A 22906-nucleotide genomic window follows, 5' to 3' on the forward strand; every position below is an offset into this window, starting at 1 on the left:
TGAATTTCCTAATAAATGGCTGCAGCTGAAATTACTGTAGATTTTATGCAGAGCATTATCCCTAATGGTAGGAGGAATGCATATTTGTTTTCATTCAATTATATCTGTCCATTTAAGTTGTCTGGAAAGAAAATCCGTTTTTATAGAAACTAATGGTTATATTGGATTTGCTATGCTAGACATTTTTTTAGTCAGTTACCAGTTTCCAAAAAGTGAAATCTACCAAAGATGTTCTTCTCTTTCAATTTTCACATGCTGAAAAGGGGTTTTCATTCTTCACCACTGATTACCAGGTTAATAGATAGTCAGTACTAGTGGATGAATGTCTGAGTGTTATTGGTGGTGAGATAGAGTTCTAGAATCTGTGTCAGGAAACTTCTCACGGAATGTAGGTCTAAAATTTTAAAAATACTTTGGCTGTTTTATTGATGTTGCTTTTTAAAAATTCTCTTGAATCTAGGATACTCTGATCAATTTAATAAAATTTTTCAAAATATCAATTCTACCTAATTTATAACCACATACTATGTTAATCATTTATGTTTAAAATTTTAATGACAAAAAATGGGATCTTGTACTATTGCTTTGACATCTGGTTGAGCTAAAAAAAAAAAAAGTCCAAATAAACATTTGCTTTAAGGTGGAAATCTATTCCTCAAGGGAATTCTCCCTGGGTCAATGAATTTTTGGATAAATAGAGCACTTTTTTATGAGTCAATTATTTCTAGAGACTTTAAAACCTTTTATTATAGTAGAAATCTCAACATTCAAATGATCACTTTAACCATCTTTTTAAAAAAAAAAATATATATATTTTAGTTGTAGCTGGACCCAATACCTTTGTTTTTATTTTTTTGTTTTTGTGTGGTGCTGAGGGTCAAACCCAGGTCCTCGCATGTGCTAGGTGAATGCTCTACCATTGAGCCACAACCCCAGCCCCACTTTAACCATCTTAAAGTGTAAAATTCAGAGGCATTAAGTACATTTCCAATGTTGTACAACCATAAACATATCTAGTTCTAGGACGTTTTAATCATTTCAAAAGGAAACCCTGTACCTATTAGCAACTGCTCCCCAACTCCCAGCCCCTGGCAACCACCAATCCTCTTCCTGTCTCTCTGTATTTGCCTATTCTGGATATTTCATGTAAGTGAAATCATACAACATGTGCCTTTTGCATTTGGCTTTACTCACTTAACATAATGTTTTCAAGATTCATTGATGCTAGAGCATGCATCACTGTTATTATTTTTAATGACTAAATAATATTCTGTTGTGTGAATATATCACACTTTGTATAGCCATTCAGTGATTGTCATGAGTTGTTTGTACCTTGTGATGGCTGTGAATAATACTATTATGAACATCTGTGCATAAGTTTCTGTTTAAACACAGATTTTCAATTTTTTTTTTTGGTACACAGGAGTAGAATTCTTTATTCAGATGATAATTGTATGTTTGAGTTATTGGGAAACTGTGAAACTGTTTTCCCCAGTAATTTTACTATTTTATTTTCCCATCAGAAAAGTATAAGTTTTCCATTTTCACCATGTTTTCCCCAACACTAGTTATTTTCTGTTTTGTTTTGTTTTGTTTATATAACCACCCTCAGGGGTGGTTTTGATTTAAAAGATGATGTTTAGTATTGAGCATCTTTTCATGTTTGTTGAATAATTTTTCAAACCCTTTTTCTCATGTTCAGTAAAATATCAGATTGAAAGAAATGTGAGCAAGGTTTAAACTTTGGTTTTCTATTTATATTTAATTATTTCAATTTTCAGACCATCCTAAGACATTAATTTCTCTTAGTAATATGAAGGAGAAATCAAAACAATTACTGTATAGCACTATATTTATATATACTCTTAAACAGAGATTAAAAAGTTGTATTCAGACTAGTCAATGGGATAGTGATAGTAAAGTGACAGATGTAATTATTGGTTTCACTTTAATCTCCTTAATTAGATGGTGGCAATGTCATACAGAGGAAAGGACACAGGTTTCAGAGATGGCAAATAGTTTTTGGCTGACTACTAGAGTCAGACCACCAGGTATGATCTCTGATCACAGGGACCTGATAGAATGAGGGAGACAAATTTAAAACTAAGGAAAGTAACCTATAAAATATTTAGCAAACTAAAACTGGTGCTAAGAAAATGAAAAGCAAGAGCATAAAATCTGGTGGGAAGAGGTAGTTCAGCACTTAGGATAGATAGCTGCTCTATCAGCAAAGATTTTAGTTGTGGTCTTGATAATGAATGAACTGGGAAAAGAATTACAGACAAAGGGAAAGGAATATGTAGAGGCCCTGAGGTGGGGAAGAGCATGATATATTCTAGGAACTGAAAGTGAATTAATGAGAGCATAGTGACTGGAGAGGAGTAACGTGAGTTGATATTGGAGGCAGAAGTCGCAGTCAGCCGCCTAGGGCCTTCAAGTTCCTGAGAGTTCTCTCTGCTCTTTTTTCCCCCTTGCTAGCTCTCAGGACCCATTCATCTTTCAAATGACTAGTGACTTGTTTCACAATGTCTATTAATGTTTTTCATTGAAAAATAATATTTATCATTGTCACCATTTTTAAATGTGTAACTCAAGGGTGTTACATACATTTACAGTGCTGTATAACCATCACTACTATTTATACCTAATTTTTAAAATCATACCCAACAAACTTCTTCATCTATTAAACAAAAACTCCCCTTTCCACTCCCTCCAGCCTCTGGTAACTTCTGTTCCTGTTCTACTTTCTGACTCTTATGAATCTGCCTAATTCTATGTACCTCAATTAAAGTGGAATGTTATGGTGCACTATTTGTTCTTCTCTATCTGGCTTATTTCACTAAGCATTATGTTTAAAAGATTTATCCATGTTGTAGCATATATCAAAACTAGATTCCTTCTTATAACTGGAAGATATTCCATTTATGCAGATACCACATTTTATTTATTCCTTCATCTATTGATGGACATTTGGGTTGTTTTCCCCTTTTGTCTTTGTGACAAATGAGCATTAATGTACAAATATCTTTTTGAGTTCCCTACTTTCAATTCTTTTGGATATATACCTGGAAGTGAAATTGCTGGGTCGTACAATAGTTCTATGCTTAACTTTTTGAGAAACCACCGAACTCTTTTCCTCAGCAGCTGCCTCATTTATGTTCTTATCAGAAATACCCGAGGGTTACAATTTCTCCATATCCTTGCTGACACTTGTCATTTTCCACTTTAAAAAATTGTAGCCCTCCTACTAGATATGAAGTGTGTCTCTTTGTGGTCAATTTCTGTTAGTTTTTATTGCAGAAAAATTTACTCTCATCTTTCACCACTTACTAGGGCATTCTAAGAGCATGGCAGGAGCTCTGTGGGTGGTCTCACTTGGCTGACAGATAGTCCTCATGTGAGAGCTGATGGAAAATGAAGCTGAAACATGACATTGAGGCCAAATTACACAGGGCCTTGAATGCTAAGCAGAGACATTGATGCATAAGAGGGTAAAATATTGCATGTTCAAGGAAAGAAAACAGTTGGGAATCTGTCAATGGTCTATATGTTACCATACAACCATCATATACGTTATTCTTAGTCAAATAGTGGATCATTACTATGTTCAACAGGAATGCCACACTGTCCCAAGTTTGATAGAAAGTAGGTAATACTTTGAGATATTTCAGACCTTTTGCAATTACACTCTGAAGATATGGCTAAGTAGGATGAATTTGAGCCAGCAAATATTTTGTGATGAAAAACATGAGACCTGACACAGGACAAACCTGGTTTTTAAGGCTTTCTATTCATTACTTGATCCTGGGACTCAAGGGACTTACTTCTCTGGGTATCAGTTTGGGGTATTTAAAATGTATATCTCATTGTGTTGTTGGAAGAATCACTGTTTATACATGTAAAGCACATAGCAGATGGCTTGGCATGTGGTACAAAGCTACATGTTCCTCAAGTCTTAAAGCGCTTAGGTCATCTCAGTTTCAGGAGAGTGTCTAGGTGATGGTTCAGGGGAGGGTCTGCAAGTATAGGTCTGATCTCTGAACATCTACAAAGGTCAGGAAAGATAAAGGGGAGAGTGGAAGAGAAGTCTTTGCTTAGAAAAGTCTTGGGTCACTGATGTGAAGGTAACCTAGGAAGAGGAGTGGGCTGATGGAACCTGATTCAATTTTACCTCCTGGGTTCTTGCTTTAATGTTGCCTTTAATGATTTTTCCTTGACATTAAGTCATCTGTCAACTGAAGTAATCTTTAGATTCTCTATAGACCAACCTTTGTTTCACTGGGGAATTAAGATCCCTGTAAAACTGTGCCTGTAGTTTATTCTCAGAGCAGATATAGGATGGCAGGCAAGGGACTGCAGAAGCGTGTAGCACATAGCTGGGCTCCTGTCCAGCTCTGTTCTCCTTGCTGAGAGAAAGAAGTAAACAACATAAGTGAGATAGAACACCATCCCTTACTGTCAGTGGTTGGGTGGAACACGGATGGAGAGGATATTTTTAGCTCTGGAATGTGAGGATTTGCCTAATATTTCTGTTTGCCAGAATATGTGCCATCCAACAGAATCAAGAAACACAGTGTCTGATGCCAGAGTGTGGTACACTCATTCAGCCTGGCATGTTAGTTACTGGCTGTGGATGTTGGCTAACATCACCACTCACTGGTGCCCTTATCAATCCTGCTTTTGGTAAGAATTCTTTCCAATTAGCAATGTTAGCATCTACCATTTGGAAAGTATTTGTTGGTTTTCACATTTAATCTTTAAGGCACTCGTGTGAAGTAGGTGAGGAAACCAAAACTCAGATAAATTAATCATTTTGCACATATTCATGTGGCTATTGTCATGAAAAGGATGAATGATACTCAAAAGTATGACTTCAGTCTTAGCATTAACATTCTTAACAGCAGTAGAATCAATTTCAGAAAAAGAGAGCCTATTTTTGGTAAAGGAAGCAACAACCAGTCTAAGGTGGAGTTTAAGAAACTAAATTTCTGGGCATGATGAAGTAACAGAGAATTTTCTGTCTGCTAGGTACTTGAGAGGAAGATAGGATTTCTGGAAAACAGAAAAGAATAAAATAGGGAGAGTCCTCTGGAGGCTGAGCAGGGATGGCCACCTGGTGGCAAGTAAGAGACTGAGGAAGAAAAAGAACCCTCTAGAAGTGGTAGATGGCTGGTTTTTTTCCTGTGATGTTAACCTCAGTTGTAGTAAAAATTTAGCAGAATCTGGTGAAGTTTGAGGATCTTATCTTGTCAACACTATGGTTGTGGCCCATTTTGGGGTGAAGTGTAGAAGAGAAAGAGCAGCAGTTACAGAAAAGGAATGAACGTGGATTGATAGCCAACCTGGAAGCAGGAACTTAGAGAAGAACAGGAACATGTATATTTCTGCCAAAATTCTTGGAAGTGATGAGGCAGGAGGTATGCTGAACTTCTCTCAGTGCATGAGAAATTTCATTTAGATAATAAAAGAAAAGATAATCCCTGACATTGAGAGTATTGGGGCCCTTTGCTATTAGTGAATGACCATGAATCATTTTTTTAATTAGTTGCTTAAGACAATACAATCATCTTGACATATCATACATTTGATTCAAATAGGGTACGAATTCTCATTTTTCCACGTGTACAGATTGCAGGATTTTGAGGTGAGGGTGGGGCTGATCCCAAAGAGCAGCTCCCTTACCAATGCTCATGCCCTGCCCTGTGCTGGCTACAAAAGCACAAGTGAAATGTAGATAGGTGGGTGGTGCTAGTTTCACACCCTCTCCCCCATCTTGGTGTCCTAGATGGAGTGTATCCAGACTATAAGCACGTAAGACTTCTTACTCTTCCATACACTCTTCCAGTGTCAGTTTTCATTAGAGCAACTTCCTGATGTCAAAGGAATTTTTATCAGAGAACAAGGAAAAAATTGAAGAAATACAATCAGAGCTCAATAACTTGCAAAGTTTTCAGATTAATGAAAATAGTTTCATTAGCTAAAAGTGGATTTATGTTTAAGAAACTTTGAAGCTAAGTGTGTTCCATTATCTTTACAGCAGAATCCCTCTAGAATTCTGCACAATATAAAGAGGATGGACAAGGAGGATGGGGGCGGCTTAATAGATGAGAATATTGTAGATAGCAAAGAACTTTATAAGAATAAGGTTGATGACAAATGTGGTTTGGACATTGTGAATTAATGCCCTTCTTTATTCTCCTTAAAAAGAAATGTGGCAACATCTCTATGGTAATGCCATTCTAATCCTTTCTTTATTTTTAATTATATATTTTAGACTAAATGTTATCCAAGAGACTATTACAGTAATCTCTCACTTATTTCACATTTATGTGGAAATAAAACCATTTTGAAGCCCAGCTGGGAGACAGAAAATAAAACAAGGCAACTGAAGTAGTCAAAAGAGATACGACACAGGCAGTAAAGTGACAGCCCAGAGAGAAACTCAAATACATGTGGATTGAAGGAACAAAAGAATGAATGAAATAATTAAGGAGCCTTTTTATGAGCTTATTTTAAGGAGAATTTTATTTACTTTTGGGATTATCTTTTCTTTTATTATTTAAGTGAAATTTCTCATGCACTGAGAGAAGTCCAAAAAAGGATATTTACTTTTCCCTGTCAATAGAAAATTAGAACAAACACCTTAGAAGGAGTTAAAGAAATAAATCAAGGGCTAGGGATGTGGCTCAAGCGGTAGTGCGCTCGCCTGGCGTGCGTGCGGCCCGGGTTCGATCCTCAGCACCACATACAGACAAAGATGTTGTGTCCGCCGAGAACTAAAAAATAAATATTAAAAAATTCTCTCTCTCTCTCTCTCTCTCTCCCACTCTCTCTTTAAAAAAAAAAAAAAGAAAGAAATCAAGATTGTTAGTTGCAGACAGGTGTATTGTAACTGGGGTTTGCAAGAGCAGGAAGAGACAGCTGAAAACCTGATGCTAAAGGACAAGAAAATGCAGAACAAGAACAGAGAAAGGTGTAGCTCTCTGAGGTCAGCAGGAGGTATAGTGCTTCTCAACATGGCCGCTGTACCAGCTTTATCAGGATGTCTTGGGAATTCAGACATTCAAATCCTTAGGCCTCGTCCCAGACCCACTAATCAGAAGCTCTGAGGGTAGGGCTCATCGATCTGCTTCAAGAAGCCCACTGGGTGATTCTGATGGCCACTACAGTGTGAGGGCCACTGACTGGTACAGTGGTATAGAACATTCTGGAACTGGAGGGGATATCACTGCATTTCAATAATGAAGTGAATTTTCATGAATTGGATCATAATGGAAAAGTTACTTGATATAAAATATTCTATCTAAATAAGTTAATGTTTGGTGCCCATACATCTTGTTTTTCTAGAATGGTTCTGGTAATTTAGATATGTCATGGCAATTATAACTAGCATTCCATTTCATTAATGAAATTGTCCCATTAATTGATAAATTATATGGCTCCTCTACTAGTAGGCTTACAAAGGACTATTAGTCAAAATTTTTTAAATCATGAGATTTTTGGAATTTAACAGAGACTTGAGTCATTTGGTAAATTCCCACCCCTCATCCCTTGATAATGAGATTGTTTAGCCTTTCCATATTTTTCCTTGCCCAGACTTATAACCAGCATGATTCTCACCATTTTCTGAACCAGGTTTGAGGCTGTTCTTATTCTTTGCTGAACAGGACTGAGAGACCACCATGTACCCTTGAAGCATTCTGATATTCAAACCTACTTATAGTGTCAAGTGAGAGGGAAGTACCAACAATTAGTGCATCTTGCCCATTTTAATTGATTTCAAATCCCAATACAGGTATACTTCCTTGAAAGTGAATGTAATCATTAAACCTTTTCTTTTTTCTATGTTGGTGGTGGGGGAGTTACTGGGGATTTAACCCAGGGGCAATTCCACTGAGCTATACCCCCAGCCCTTTTTATTTTTTTATTTTGAGACAAGGTCTCACTAAATTACTTAGGGCCTTGCTAAGCTGTTGAAAATTAAGACTGTTGGGACTGCTTTATGAGTGGAGATATGATATTTCTTTCCCAAAACCTCTTTGGGGATGATTAAAGTGGCAACACAATTATACAGAAACTTGTTTTTAGTTTTAAATAATCTTTTACTGTTTTAACAGAATATATACTCTGCAGTCCAAGTTTCATGTTCAAGTGAAACAATTGAATAATTTTATACATATTTTTACACGCTAGTCATTTTTTTTACCCAAATAAATGAGCAACATCCTTCCTTTTGGTGGAAATGGGAGGTTGCTCATTTTAAAATTGGGTAAATACCAAGAAGTGGGATAACTGGGTCAAATGGTGGTTCCATTCCAAGTTTTCTGAGGAATCCCCATACTGCTTTCCAGAGTGCTTGCACCAATTTGCATCCCCAATAACAATGTATGAGTTAAACTTTTCCCCCACAACCTCAACAACATTTATTGTTATTTGTATTTTTGATAATTGCCATTCTGACTGGAGTGAGATGGAATCTCAGTGTGGTTTTAATTTGCATTTCTCTAATTGCTAGAGATGTTGAACATTTTTTCATATATTTGTTGCCCATTCATATTTCTTCTTCTGCAAAGTGCCTGTTCAGTTCCTTTGTCCAATAATTGATGGGGCTATTTGTTTTTTGGTGTTAAGTTTTTTGTTCTTTGTATATCTTGGAGATCAGTGCTCCAACTGAGGTGCAGGTGGCAAAGATTTTCTCCCATTCTGTAGGCTCTCTCTTCATTTTCTTGACTGTTTCCTTTGCTGTGAAGAGCTTTTTAGTTCTTGGATACCATCCCATTTATTGATTTCTGATTTTATTTCTTGTGCTTTAGGAGTCTTGTTGAGGAAGTCAGTTTCTAAGCCGACATGATAGAAAGTTGGATTTAATTTTTCTTCTAGTAGGCACAGGGTCTCTGGTCTAATATCTAGCTCCTTGATCCAATTTGAATTGAGTTTTGTGCCAGGTGAGAGAGAGGGATTTAATTTTATTCTACTACCTATGGATTTTTATTTTCCCCACACCATTTGTTGAAGAGGCTATCTTTTCTCCAATGTATATTTATGGCACTTTTGTAACTGTATTTATGTGGGTTTGTCTCTGTGTCTCCTATTCTGTTCTATTGGTTTTCATGTCTGTTTTTGTGTCAATACCATGCCACTTTTGTAACTATCACTCTGTAATATAATTTAAGGTCTGGTATTATGATGCCTCCTGCTTTACTTTTCTCACTAAGGATTGCTTTGGCTATTCTGGAACTCTTATTTTTCCCAGTGAATTTTGTGACTGCTTTTCCTATTTATATGAAGAACATCATTGGAATTTTAATAGGAATTGCATTAAATCTGTATTGTATTTTTGGTAGTTTGGCCATTTTAACAATATTAATTCTGCCTATCCAAGAACATGGAGATCTTTCCATCTTCCAAGGTCTTTTTCAATTTCTTTCTTTGGTGTTCTGTAGTTTTTATTGTAGAGGTTTTTCACCTAATTTGTTAGATTGATTCCCAAGTATTTTATTTTATTTTTGAGTCCATTATGAATGAAATAGTTTTCTTAATTTATCTTTCAGTTGACTCATCATTGATGTACAGGAATGCAATTGATTAATGGGTGTTAATTCTATATACTCCTACTTTGCTGAATTCGTTTGAGTTCAAGAAGCTTTTTGGTCTTATAAATAGATAATCATGTTGTTGGCAAACAAGGAGAGTTTGAACTCCTCTTTTCCTTTTCATATCTCTTTAATTTCTTTCTTTTGTCTAATTGCTTTGGCTAGGGTTTCAAGGACTATGTTGAATAGAAGTGGTAAAAGAGGGCATCCTTGTTGTGTTCTAGTTTTTAGATGGAATGTTTTCATTTTTCCCCATTTAGAATGTTTATTCGTAGGCTGGATTGTAGAATCTCTTTTGTTCCTATTATTTTAATTTTCAAAAGATTGAAAATAATAATTTATTTGAATTTAACCCCAAGTTCTCTACTTAAATTCCATATTTAAAATATTATGTACAGAATGTATTTTTTAAAAAATCAGTAATATCAATAAGAAAGAATGAAAGGGTAGAAGAACCAATAATTCCTCTTAATTTGTTTTATCTTATTTTAGGTGCTAGGGGTTAAGCCCAGGACCTTGTGCATTCAAGGCAAGCACACTACCAACTGAGCTATGGATCTAGTTCCTTGGCAACAATCTAAACAACAGATTTATCATTCCTTTCAGGAAAACCTTTAATTTTATCCGAGGTAAGGAAATGTAACTACATTTCCTGAAGCAACTCAGAAAACATTTTTTTAAAATCAGGGAATAATAATAATAAAAAAAGAGGGCAGGATGGTGTGAGCACTAGCACAAGGAAACTAGTCCTTAAGACCAGTCTAGTGAGGAAAAAGTCAAAGGGCAAAAAATTATCTTTTTAAAACACACACTCTTACTTTAAGGGTAGTTCACTGACCTGAACTCAAAAATTTAAAAAGTGGGGAGGAAAGGTGGGGGGATAGAGAAAAAAGAAGAGAAACAAAAAAGGAAACTCTAAGATGTAATGTGTATGGCTTAAAAATAACCTTAAAATGTAAATTCGATTTTATTGAAGAGTAAAAAAAGAAGTTTTTAAACTGAGGTAATATTTAAAATAGTCCCACAGAAATAGAAAATTATTCAAAATGAAAAACTCATGAATCAGTGTCATGCAATAAACGTTATCTTGCAGATAGATACATTATATATTATAAAACCATTGAAAATAGCAAGCCCATAACCAGAAAAGAGTAGTTCACATTAACGCTTTGTACTTTTCAATTTGATGAAGATAAATGAAAAGAGAACTAGACCATATGTACCAAAAATCAAGCCAATGAAGACTTGGAAATATAATAAATCAATTAAAATGCTCCTTTCTCTCTCTTTCGCTCTTCTTTCTTTGCACTGGGGATTGAGCCCAGGGGTTCTTTACCACTGAGCTATGTGCCCAGTCCTAAGTTGCTGAGGGCCTGGCTAGGTTGCCAGGCTGGCCTCAAACTTATAACCCTCCTGCCTCTGCAGTATCAGCCCATTTATTTGCAATGAAGAGGATCAAATAGGCTAATTCAACCGCTTTAAATTATTAGTCAATTACTAACATGTATTGAATATTTGTCATATTTATTAAGCACTTATATATTTTATCATAGGCATTGTGATGGATGTTTTGCATAGACTGTCCAACAGTCTGTCCAACTGTCCAACAGTTCTTCAGGATAGATGTGTTTATCAGTATCATCCCCATTTACTAATGAGGGAGCTGAACTCCAGAGAGAATACTAGCCTTATGAGCTCAGAGCACACCTTCAGTCTCAGAGAAATGACATCCTTTATGAAGCTATTTTGAGTAGTGATTTTCCTAAACTATGACTCAAATATATCTTATTATGCACTCTTCAATTGAGTATCCCTAGATTGCACAACTCATATCAGTAAACTTAGTACTTGAACCAGACTGCTCAACTCAAGGATCTAAATGTCAAGTCACTATACTGTCAACACTCTGATAAGTGATCCTATACAGTGGGGAGAAAGTATACATGGTCCTGCACTCTTGGAGCTTAAATTAGTCTAACAGATTTTTTTTTTTTAACTGTAATGATCAGAGCAAAAACATTGAATTACAGTTGTTGCCCCTTAAGACATAGGTTTGAAATTAAACCAGGGCTTCCTCACAGGCATTTTTCACACTAAACATAGTGGAGCCATAAGTTTCAAATTTCCTTGAAAAAGGAACGTGAGAAACACCAGGTTGCCTTCCTGGTGTTAGAAGGACTCATTTGAAGGAATGAATTTTCTTACATGCTTTGCTCTCCTCAGGCCTCCCAGAAGCCAGACTGGCTTCTTCAAAGAAAATAATGCTAGTGTATATAATAAAAGGAAAATTATGCTAATTTATTAAAGGCAAGAAATAAACCTGACGGGCTTTGCTGATCTTGTAGACTCAAATATTTTAGAAGCCTTGAGTCATTTTCCTCTTAAACTTAATTCGACTGAAATGCCATTAGTATGGAATAAATGCCAGACTCTGGTGATATATATTTTAGTCTCACTTCTGTGGATCCTTTTGTGGGGTTAAAATACTTTGCTGAGGTATTGAGTATCTTTGCTCTTAAGAGCTAGAAATGCTTATTTTCTGTTAGTTGTTTGGGATTATTCAGATAAATTTAGTACTTAATGCTGTTTGCTCAGGCAATTGTAATTTACCTCTAAATGTGCTGTGCTTTGTTGAAATCAGGAGGAGTGAAGGAAGAGTAATTATCTAGAAAGTGTGAGCAGACACTAATCATTATTAAGGACATTTTGTGCTGAAGAGGAGATGGGGAATAGTGTTGTGTATGTAAGCGTTCTCAGGTTTACTGATTCAGATTGATGGAATATACTTTCTAAAAGAAGAGACTACAGTCCAAAGAGTTATGCTTACACCAGTGTCCTTAGCCTTCTGATGTACAAATAATAAAGTTCCTGGAATACTAGCCTTATGAGCTCAGAGCACACCTTCAGTCTCAGAGAAATGACATCCTTTGTAAAGCTATTTTGAGTAGTGATTTTCCTAAACTATGACTCAAATATATCTTATTATGCACTCTTCAATAAAAATAGTCAATGGAACATAAAATTTATATTTCACTGAATTAACTTCTGAGCATTGTCAGCCTACATTCAAATATTTTCTATGGCTGTACTGTATTTCTTTTTTATAAATTTCTTCTAAATTATAGTATCTTGTTATATATCATGTATTGTTCTAAGTGACCATTTTCTTTGAAGAAAGTAAGTTTAAATTTATAAAATAATGATTTCAAGCAGCACTTTCATTATGTCCATTATGTTTTTCAATAAGCCAATCTCCAAAAAACAAAAGGTCAAATATTCTCTCTGATATGTGGATGCTAACACACAAGGGTGGAAGAAGGAGAATAGAAGTTCAGTGGATTAGAAAGGGGAATGAAGGGAAGGGACATGGGGATAGGAATAAGAAAGACATTGGAATGAATCCGACACAACTTTCCTATGTATTTATAGTGGTGCAAAAGTACTCTGGAAGGCAGTGTGAAGATTCCTCAGAAAACTTGGAATGGAACCACTATTTTATATTTGACCCAGTTATTCCACTCCCTGGTATATACCCATAGGACTTAAAATCAGCATACTATAGTGACATGGCCACATCAATGTTTATGTAGCTAAATTCATAATAGCTAAGGTATGGTACCAACCAAGGGCCCTTCAACACATGATTGGATAAAGAAAATGTGGTATATATACACAATGGCTATTACTCAGCCATAAAGAAGAATGAAATTATGGCATTTACCAGTAAATGGATAGAACTGGAGACTATCCCACTAAGTGAAATAAGCCAATCTCAAAAACCAAAGGCCGAATGTTTTCTATGATATATAGATGCTAACACAAAATGATCAGGGGGTGGGTAGGGAAGAATAAAAGTTTATTGGATTAGACAAAGGGAAATGAAGGGAAGGGAGGGAGTGGGAATAGGAAAGACCATAGAATGAATCAGATGTTATTTTCCTATTCATATATGAATAACCAGTGTAATTCCACATCATGTACAACCACAAGAAGGAGAGATTATACTCCATGTATGTATAACATGTCAAAATACATTCTATTGTCATGCATAACTAAAAAGAACAAATTAAAAAAGTGAAAAAAAGTCATGTGTCGTGTTTTACTTTGAACTAAATACTTGAACATTTTTTAAACAATAAACCTAAAACAGAGCCACTATATAAAAATCTTGGGCAAGGGGGCGGGGGGAAAGGCTATTTTATTTGTGTGCTCCTTTAAGTAGGAATTGTTCTGTTTCAAATTAAGACATAGACATCAATGGTCTGATAGTTTGCAGAATACAAAAAGAAGTGAAGGATGGAAGTATAACAAAGCTCTTGGGGCTCTTTCTTAAGGGAAACGACTACAAACTTGGGTAGCCTGGAGTTCTTAGCGTGAAAGTCTGTGGAATTCATAAGCTCTTGGGAGAAAGATGCAGCTTATTTATCTTCCCTGAAATGCATTAGAAATTCTGTGATGACCCATGGCAAAGAGAGCACAAATTTGATTTTAAAGGAGATGAAAATTTTTTGAATATTTTTGAAAAATACTTCAGTGAAAAAGAGTGTGGACTTCCTTTGTAATTCTACATAGATTTGTTTCACCATTATTGTTTTACTACATATCAATATTGTCTTATGTTGCTGTGTAAAACTACAATATTGTTCCAGATTAGATTATAAGAGAAGTTCTGTCCTGAGCTTTAAAAAAGATCAGAAAGACGATTTTTGTGGGTGGAAAGAACAATTGCCAAGTCAGTTCTGAGCTCTGGAGAGAACCTGTCAGTGAAGAATGAAGATGGCTATCTTCTTTTGAGCCGAAGTGTCTGGCTTCCTAAATCAGAAGGCCAACATGTAGCCTCAGGAAGATCTCTGAGGGAGTTCACTGTTATGTTCTGGAGAAGGGATTATGTGCTTATTTTTCATGATGATCATCAGTTTTCATACTAGTGAAATGGGCATCACAGACTGGGGGAAGCTAACATTTTGAGATAAAGAGTCCCAAATCCCATTATATTAATTTGTTCATCAATGTTCAAATATCCAGTCTGTGAACTTATAAAATAATCAATGGTATTAGTTATCTACTTTCTGACTAAACTCTTGCTGGTAGAAAAATAGCTTCTAGGATTTTCTTAACTTTTTTGGAGAAAAGACCATCCTTTCCTGGTAGGGGTTGAAAGTGAGAGCCATGGATGGGAGCTGGGAGAAGAAAATATGCAGATCAAACTCAGAGTTTTTCCAAGTACAGGTATTGCCTTGCTGTCTACATTTTTTGCCATTTGAGTGACAAATGAAGAAATTATAAAGCAGTATGAATATTTTAAGGTTTTGATTGCTTGATACTTAATCAATATTGCTTATACTATAAAATATTTCTTATATATGTTTGGCTTTTTCACTAGGTAGCAAAGAAAATCTTTTCTCCAGTCCATTACATTATTTTTTCTAACTAGGTATTGTAAAATTTTTGTGAGACAGTTGCTTCAGTGAGAATTCTCTTGAAGGTCGTGGTAACTTTTGAAATGCAGTCATCAAATCCAGTTACCACTGCTCTGCCCTTAAGCTCCTCTCCTCTCTGCAGCATTTGACACTGCTAACAGCCCTTTCTTCTCGAAAACCTCTCTTTTGTGAAGTGTTGTGTTCATGGTTCTCAGCTCTCCATCTATCCCTGCTGGCTTCTTGTTTTTCTCCTATACCAGATTTCTGTTTGTAGTTGCCTTCTTTTAACCTGCATGGACACCCAACTCCCCCAATAACACTTAAATATCCATGCTTTCAGCTATCGGGTCATTCTGATGGCCCTCAAGTATATTTTTAATGTTTTTTCCTGAGTTCCGGATCAACTCAGAACCTTGTATGCTAAATAAGTGCATGCAGTATTCTGGGGGTTCAGGATACGGTCTTGTTAAGAAAGTTACTGGGCTGGGGATGTGGCTCAAGCGGTAACACATTCACCTGGCATGCACGGGGCGCTGGGTTTGAGCACCACATAAAAATAAAATAAAGATGTTGTGTCCACTGAAAACTAAAAAAATAAATATTAAAAAATTCTCTCTCTCTTTAAAAAAAGAGAAAGTTACTGACCACATGAGCTTTACATTTATTTATTTTTAAATTAACAAATAAGATTTGTATATATTTACCATGTACAACAGGATTTTGAAATATTTATACATTGTAGAATGACTAAATTGAGCTAATTAATATAGATGTTAACTCAAATACTTATCTTTTTAAAAATTTTTTAAAGGGGCTGGGGATGTGGTTCAAGTGGTAGCGCGCTCGCCTGGCATGCGTGCGGCCCGGGTTCGATTCTCAGCACCACATACAAACAAAGATGTTGTGTCCGCCGATAACTAAAAAATAAATATTAAAAAATTCTCTCTCTCTCTCTCTCTCTCTCTCTCTCTCTCTCTCTCTCCTCTCTCACTCTCTCTTTAAAAAATTTTTTTTAATTTGTTTTAATTAGTTATACATGACAGTAGACAGCATTTATGCTCGTTGATATATCACACATAGATGGGATATAATTTCTTATATTTTTGAGTGTACATGTTGCAGAATCATATTGTTCATGTAGTCACATATATACATACAGTAATAATGTCTGTTTCATTCTGTCTTTCCTATCCTCACATCTCCTTCCCTTTCCTCTCCTCCCTTCACTTCCCTTTACCTAATCCAAGGTAATGACATTCTTCTCTAGTGTCATCTGCCTTATTGTGAATTAGCATCCACATATTAGAGAAAACATTCAGCCTTTGGTTTTGTGGGATTGGCTTATTTTGCATAGCATGATATTTTCCAACTCCATCCATTTACTGCCAAATGCCATAATTTCACTCTTCTTTAAAGCTGAGTAATATTTCATTGAGTATATATACCACAGTTTCTTTATTCATTCATCTACTGAAGAATATCTAGATTGGTTCCACAATTTAGCTATTGTGAATTTTGCTGCTATAAACATTGATGTGGCTGTGTCACTGTGGTAAGTATGCTGTTTTTAAGTCCTTTGGGTATAAACCAAGGGGTGGGATAACTGAGTCAAATGGTGGTTCCATTCCTAATTTTCTGAGGAATCTCCATAGTGCTTTCCAGATTGGTTGTACCAATTTGCAGTCCCCCCAGCAATGTATGCATGTGCCTTTTTCACCACAAACTCACCATCATTTATTGTTGCCTGTATTCTTGATGGTTGCCATTCTGACAGATGTGAGATGAAATCTTAGAGTAGTTTGATTTTCATTTCTCTAATTGCTAGAGATGTTGAGTACTTTTTCATATATCTGTTGATCAATTGTATTTCTTCTTCTGTGAAGTGTCTATTCAGTTCCTATGCCCATTTATTGATTGGGTTTTTTTTTTTTGGTGTTAAGTTTTTTGAGTTCTTTATATATCCTAGAGATTAATGTTTTATCGGAGGTGCATGTGGTAAAGATTTTCGCCAAATCTGTGGGCTCCCGCCTCACATTATTGTTTCCTTTGCTGAGAAGAAGCTTTTTAATTTGAATCTATCCCCCATTTATTGATTCTTGATTTTACTTCATGTGCTTTAGGAGTCTTTTTAAGTAAGTCATATCCTAGGCCAATGTGGTAAAGATTTGGGCCTATTTTTTCTTCTATTAGGTGTAGGGTCTCAGTTCTAGTGTTTAAGTCTTTGATCCACTTTGAGTTGGTTTTTGTGCAGGTGAGAAATAGTGGTTTAATTTTATTTTGCTACATATGGATTTCCATAGTTCATCATATTAATAGACTTAAAAACAAGAATCATACGATCATCTGAATAGATGTAGAAAAAGCACTTGACAAAATATAGCACACCTTCATATTAAAAAAACTAGAAAAACTAGGGATAGTAGGAGCATACCTCAACATTATAAAAGCTATATATGCTAAACCCAAGACCAGAATAATTCTAAATGTAGAAAAATTGAAAGCATTCCTGCTGAGAGCCATTGCCAAGTAGGAATGACACATGGCAATTTCTTTGTCAGCCTACCCATTGTTGCTTAGAGGAAGGACTCTCCATATTGGACCCAGGTCATTTGCAGTGACATTGCATGTAAGGTGACCTTGCTCAAGGACCAGGGCAGATCCGGGTTTAGGGTGGATCAGGGTTTAGGGCTCTCCTTGGGTTTAGGGCAGTTCCAGGTTTAAGGTGTACCCTGCTGGGAATAGGGCGTATCCTGCTGCCTCAGGCGTGCCTGCTCCTGGAGTTCCCGTTGAGTTCTCACGGGATTCAGAGAGTATTTGGGCCCAGAACGTGGATTTGGCCCAGAATGTGGATTTCCCCAGAACGTGATTGTAGAGTGTCGGTGTGAGTTTGGGAATAAAGAATTGCTGTTTGAATTTACAAGGCTGTGAGTGGCTCGTGATTTTGTGCCCAGCCAGACTGCGGCACATTCCTGCTAAAAACTGGAGCATGACAAGAATGTCCTCTTTCACCACTTCTATTCAACATCATCCTTGAAACTCTAGCCAGAGCAATTAGACAAAAGAAAGAAATTAAAGGGATACAAATAGGTAAAGAAGAACTCAGATTATCACTATTTGCTGATGACATGATTCTATGTCTAGAAGACCCAAAAATTCTACCAGAAAACTTCTAGAACTAATTAATGAATTCAGCAAAGTAGCAGGATATAAAATCAACACCCATAAATCAAATGCATTCCTATATATCAGTGATGAATCTACTGAAAGAGAAATTAGGAAAACTACTACATTCACAATAGCCTCAAAAAAAAAAAAAAAAAAAAGAAAAAGAAAAAGAAAAAGAAACAGCAACAACAACAACAAAAAGAAACCCTGGGAATCAATCTAATAAAAGAGGTAAAAAACCCCTCTACAGTGAAAACTACAGAACACTAAAAAAAGAGATTGAAGAAAACCTCCAAAGATGGAAAGATCTCCCATGCTCCTGGATAGGCAAAATTAATATTGTCAAAATTACCATACTACCAAAAGCATTATACAGATTTAATGTGATTCCTATTAAAATCCCAATGACATTCTTCACAGAAATAGAAAAAACAATCATGAAATTTATTTGGAAAAACAAGAGACCCAGAATAGCTAAAGCAATCCTTAGCAAGAAAAGTGAATCAGGAGGCATCACAATACCAGACCTTAAACTATACTACAGAGCTATAGTAACAAAACCAGCATGGCATTGGCACCTAAATAAGTGTAGACCAATTGTACAGAATAGAGGACAAAGACAAACCCACATAAATATGGTTATCTGATACTAGACAATGGTGCCAAAAACATTCACTGGAGAAAAGATATTCTATTCAATAAATGGTACTTATCATTTTTTTTTGGGTGTGTGTGGTGAGAACACTTAAAATCTACTTGGAAGATTGAGTAGATTTTCAAAAATATAATACATTGTTATTAACTTGGTCATCATTTTTAATCATAGTTAAACTCATTCTTGAACTCATTCTTCCTAGCTTAGTAAAATTTCATGTTATTTGACCAACATCTTGCCAACCCCCTCTGCTCCAAAGCACCTGGTAGTCGACCTTCTACTCTCTGCACTTTAGATCGAATACTTTTTAGATTCCATATATAAGTGAGACCATGCGGTACTTGTCTTTCTGTGTCTGGCTTATTTCACTTAATGGGATCTCCTCCAGTTTCATCCATATGGTTGCCAATGACAGAATTTCCTTCTTTTATAAAGCTAAATGGAATTCCATTGTGTGCACACACACACACACACACACACACATATCACATTTCTCTATCCGTTCATCCAGACACTTAGCCTGATCCCATATCTTGACTATTGCGAATAGTGCTTCAATGAACATGGACGTGCAGATGTCTCTCTAACACACTGATTTCATTTCCTTTTGATATTTTCCCAACAATGAAATTGCTACTTTTTAGGGGGAGACATCAGACAATAAGCCATAAACATAAAAAATGTAAAAATTAGATTTTATGTGACCGGCTCTATGAAAAGGATGATAAAAAGAACAGGATAAGATAAAGAAGATCAAGAGTTCCATGAGGATGGGTGGGCTTTTCAATTGAATGGTCAAGGTTGGTCTTGCTGAGAGAGAAACATTTGTGATAATCTTAAAAGACATGAAAGAATTGACCTTACAGTTACTTGAGAGAAATGCATTTCAAGGAAAGGAAGAGCCATTGCAAAGATCTTAAGGCACAACTGTACATTGTATGGTCAAGGAACAGTGATAGGAATCAATCAGAGAGGAATTGAGAGGTTAGTGTATGTAGGGCCTCGGCAACTTTTGTAAGTACTTTGGATTTTACACTTTGTAAATGGAATTTTGAGAATAGGAATGACATATTTTACATATCCAAAGCTTAATTCTGGCTGTTGTACTAGGATTATATAGAGTGTGTAGTGATTAATTTTAAATATTGACCTGTCTAGATTAAGAAGCACCTAGAGAAATGATAAAGCATTTCTTCTGGTGTGCCTATGCAGGTGCTTCTAGAGGAGACAGGCATATGAGTTGGTGGACTGCGTGGTGAAGACAACAAAAAAGGTTTAGTAAAGGCCGCTTTTCCCTAACCTAGAACTAGAACACATTTTTTTCTTGCTCCTGCGCATCAGAGTTCCAGGCTGTCCAGCCTTCAGACTCGAAGACTCCAACCAGCTCCCCAGTTTTTCAGGCTTCAGTTTCAGATTGAAGATTATACTATTAGCTTCCCTGGTCATGAGGATTTTAGACTTACTCTGCAACAGCCTACTAGCATCCCATGATTTCCAACCTGCACATAACCTGTTGTGAAATTTCTCAGCCTCCATAATACATGAGGAAATTCCCTTAAGAAATTCCCTCTTTATTGTCAGTCTACACACACACACACATATATACATAAATACATACATACTTACATATGTACAGATAGATAGCCTACTGGTCTGTCCCTCTGAAAAACCCTAATACAGGTTAATAAAAGCAGAACAGAGAGACCAATTATATAAAGTTACTACAATAATATAGGCAAGGTGTAATAATGACTTGGACCAGAGTGGTAGTAGTAGAGTTGATGAGAAGTGGGAAGGTTTTGAATATAATTTGAATATAGAGCCATTAGAATTTCCTGATGTATGAAATATGTTTGCCCTGAGCAACTAGGAGAGAATTGCCATCATCTGGGAAGGCTGAATATGAAAGAGGTTTGATGAGGAAGTTCAGAAGAAATTATGTAACTATGCTAATTTTGAAGCAATAATTTCTCTCTCCTCTATCCCTAAAGCATCTTGTTTTTGTTTTTAAAAGAACATTTGTCATCCTTTATCATTCAATATAACATTCTTTACTATATCATTCTTTAACTATTTAGGCATGTGTCATAGTTCCTTTCTAGAATATATGCTCTGTGAAAGCAAAGGTCAGGCATGACTCATCTCTGTGTCACTTTAGCAAATAGCACAGTTCTCTGAATTTTGGAAGTGCTCAGAACGTACATGCTAATTTGACTTATTGGTTCCCTTTATTGCATTTTTGGCTTTAAAATTGAAGTTAATGACTTCAAAGTTACTGCTGTCACTTGATCTTCTGAGTTGTTCATTTACTATAATAGATAATAAATCATAAGAATAATTTGAAAACACCAAAATACAATGATTGAAATGATTGCAAGTCCTGTTTTTTTTTTTTTTTTTCTTGTAAAAATCTAGCCCTCATCCTGTCCCCTCCTCCAAGGTCAGTGATTGTCAATTCTTTCCCCACTTCAACCCCTCTTACTATATGGTACCAGTAAAACTGCTGACTCTCCTCTAATTCAAGTTGATCAGATTATTTCTAAATTGAAATGTCTTTTCAGTCATTCAATTTAAGAATAATATTGATTTAAAAACAATTATTTTTACTGTTCTCCATGGGTTCAATGTATTAGATTTCCCCACTTCTCCTTTGTCTTCTTTTTTCTTTGTCTTCTTTTTTATTTCATCTCTTTTTGCTGTTAATTTAGTTGAGCAAATCAATGACAAATGGTTGCTTTGAAATTATTTTCAATGGTATCATAAACAAATATGTTGACATGCATTTATAGTAAATATTTTAAAACCAAAATCAGGTTAGTCACTATTTGAACAAAGTTATGTAACACCGAATTTGTCATCTTGCATTTATAGATTCAAGCTGGGAATTCTAGAATGTGAGCCTGGTAATAAGAAGCAAATCCAAACACATACCAAGAGTTTTTTTTTTTTTAATTGAGATGACATATGCTAGTTTGATATATAAAAACTATCTTTTGTTAATAAGACCACTGATAAATTCACTGACATAAAGTAATAGTTTTATCTTAGTGGACTCTTAGAAGGGAGCAATGCCCTCTAATTGCAATGAGTCTATCAGTATTGCTATCTATCCATCATTTATTTTCCAACCAACGGTATTTTTGTTGTCTGTTTTTACAAAAAAAAAAAAAAAATCAGGCTAGTGAAGTCACTTGTGACTGCTCATACTTCATATTTAGCAAGTATTTACTGAGTGCTCATTATATCCTGATGCTAGCTTGGTACTTTTACAGTGTTAATTCATTTGATTGTCACAATAATCTTGGAGGTATTCATTGATAGTCCCATTTTTTTTTTTTTTTTTGAATGAGGAAGTTGCAGTCTAGGTTGGTGTGTGACAGGTAGTAAATGGAATTGTTGGCCCCATGAGGGGACTGTCTGTTATGCCTCAATCAGTGCTGGAACTCCAGGAATTAACACTGAAGTATTAATTTTTAGCAAGTATAGTTTGATGAATAAATGAGGTAAGTAAGGAAAAAATCTGAATTCAAACAGAACTCTTCTAATAACAAGCACTATATTGTGTCCTTTATTGTAAGACATGTCAAAGCATTTCCATATCATTAAAAAATCTTAACCAGAAAAATATTTTAATGGTTCTATTATAGAGCTAACAAATGATCATAGTGAAGATATAACTGCTCGGAGTAGTGTGCTATAAGAAATCCTCTGTGCCCCATACCAGAAGCAGCCATTAAAATTAAGTGTGTGCCCTTCCACACAAGAGGGTATGAATACATACCTATATGTAATAGCGCTCTTCAGAGAAGCAGAACTAAAAGGATCAATGTTGAATCTCTGTATCTAGGCATTTTACATTTTCAAGTCTTCTTTTATGTTACATGGTAGAGTTTTAAATCTTTCTTCTTGGATTAATATTAAATTTGTTTACCTGAATTTTAAATTTTTGGTTATTATTTTAATAATATTATTTTTTACATTTATTTTTCTAATACTTTTTATAGAAAGAAAAACCATTGATTGATTTTTGTAAGTTAATTTTATAAATGAATCCCATATTGGTTTTTCTTATT

Source organism: Callospermophilus lateralis, chromosome 5, assembly GCF_048772815.1.
Source record: "Callospermophilus lateralis isolate mCalLat2 chromosome 5, mCalLat2.hap1, whole genome shotgun sequence".
NCBI lineage: Eukaryota > Metazoa > Chordata > Mammalia > Rodentia > Sciuridae > Callospermophilus > Callospermophilus lateralis.